The sequence below is a fragment of the Giraffa tippelskirchi genome, chromosome 2 (assembly GCF_054371585.1).
Source record: "Giraffa tippelskirchi isolate mGirTip1 chromosome 2, T2T-mGirTip1v1.2.pri, whole genome shotgun sequence".
Lineage (NCBI taxonomy): Eukaryota > Metazoa > Chordata > Mammalia > Artiodactyla > Giraffidae > Giraffa > Giraffa tippelskirchi.
In genome coordinates, this window is record NC_137276.1 from 219,199,483 (window position 1) to 219,201,381 (window position 1,899).

Consider the following 1,899-nt stretch of genomic DNA (forward strand, 5'->3'; position numbering starts at 1 on the left):
CATAACTAACTCCAATGTGACCAGGGCGTGGAGATCACTAGTTCCTTCAGTATGCCTCACATTCAGAGACTGTCCTCTGCTTCTGCTTCTAACACTAGCTTTATTTAATTAACAGCATCGAGTTCTCGGGCTGAAATTAGAAGATGATTGCTTCTTGGCAGGAAAGCTATGACAAACCTAGGCAATGTGTTAAAAAAGCTAAGACATCACTTTGCCGACAAAGATCTGTGTAGTCAAGGCTATAGTCTTTCCAGTAGTCATGTATGGATGTGAGAGCTGGACAATAAAGAAGGCAGAGCACAGAAGAATCGATGCATTCAGATTGTAGTGCTGGAGAAGATTCTTGACAGTCCCTGGGACAGCAAGGAGATCAAAACAGTCAATCTTCCGCCATTTCGTGGACGCCGGGTGTGCGACAGCATCCGGGAACGCCGGGCAGGAGGGGACCGGGAAGACCTAGCCCAGGTTCTGTGAATTTGAACCTCCGCATTTCTAACCCAAGATCTCGAAATGCATCGTGATTCCTGTCCATTGGACTGTAAAGTTTATGTAGGTAATCTTGGAAACAATGGTAACAAGACTGAATTGGAACGAGCTTTTGGCTATTATGGACCACTCAGAAGTGTGTGGGTTGCTAGAAACCCTCCCGGCTTTGCTTTTGTTGAATTTGAAGATCCCCGAGACGCAGCTGATGCTGTCCGAGAGCTAGATGGGAGAACACTGTGTGGTTGTCGAGTAAGAGTGGAACTATCGAATGGTGAAAAGAGAAGTCGAAATCGTGGCCTACCTCCTTCTTGGGGTCGTCGCCCTCGAGATGATTATCAGAGGAGGAGTCCTCCACCTCGACGCAGATCTCCAAGACGGAGAAGCTTCTCCCGCAGCCGGAGCAGGTCCCTTTCTAGAGATAGGAGAAGAGAGAGATCACTGTCCCTGGAGAGAAATCTCAAGCCATCCCGATCTTTCTCTAGGTCTTGTAGCCGATCTAGGTCAAATGAAAGGAAATAGAAGACCAGTTTGCAAGAGGAGTGGTGTACAGGAAATAACTTCATTTGACAGGAGTATGTACAGAAAACTCAAGTTTTGTTTGAGACTTCATAAGCTTGGTGCATTTTTAAAATGTTTTAGCTGTTCACATTTGTTCGTCTGTTGGAACAGGCGACACAAAGGTGTAATTCTCTATGGTTTGAAATGGATCATATGAGGCGTGTAATATCAAGAATTGTTACTTTACAATGTTCCCTTAAGCAAAATTTAATTTGCTTTGAATTTTAATCTTGCATAGGATGATAATAAACCTCTAACTCCTGCCCAACTAAAGTCGATGTTTAACATCATAGAAACAAAAACTGGCAAAAAATTGGAAGATTTTTTTCAGTGTAGCTGGGATATGGCATGCAGCTGTAGTTAAGCAGTTTTTAAAAGCTGCTGTGAACTCAAAAGCCAGCTGGAAAAATTAAAGCTGCACCCTTAAACTAGATTAGAGGTTTAAAAATCCTGCTAGTCTTCATACTGGACAAAAGTTTGTCCAGGTGCTGTAGAATCTAAGAAGTTTCAAGGAAATAGTTTACCTTTGCTTTAGGTTGTAAGTTCCTCCTGTGATTGCTGTATATGAATATATAGCTCTTTGTAACGTTCTTTATTTGGAAATCTGAGACTATTCAAGATACCAAATGTCCTGCCAGTTTAAGGGTACATTGTAGAGCTGAACTGAGTTACTGTGCAAGATTCTTTTTTCATGCGGTCATTTGTAATATGTTTTGTGAGAATCCTTGGGATTAAAGTTTTGGTTACAAAAAAAAAGGACAAAACAGTCAATCCTAAAGTAAATCAACACTGAATATTCACTGGAAGGACTGAAGTTGAAGCTGAAGCTCCAATACTTTGGCTACCTGATGCGAA

At 42.0% G+C, this 1,899-nt stretch overlaps 1 pseudogene; it reads left to right on the top strand.

The window, feature by feature from the left end:
• Window positions 1–424: 424 nt before the first annotated feature.
• Window positions 425–1,065, top strand: LOC145532460 (serine/arginine-rich splicing factor 3 pseudogene; annotated as a pseudogene).
• Window positions 1,066–1,899: the final 834 nt, after the last annotated feature.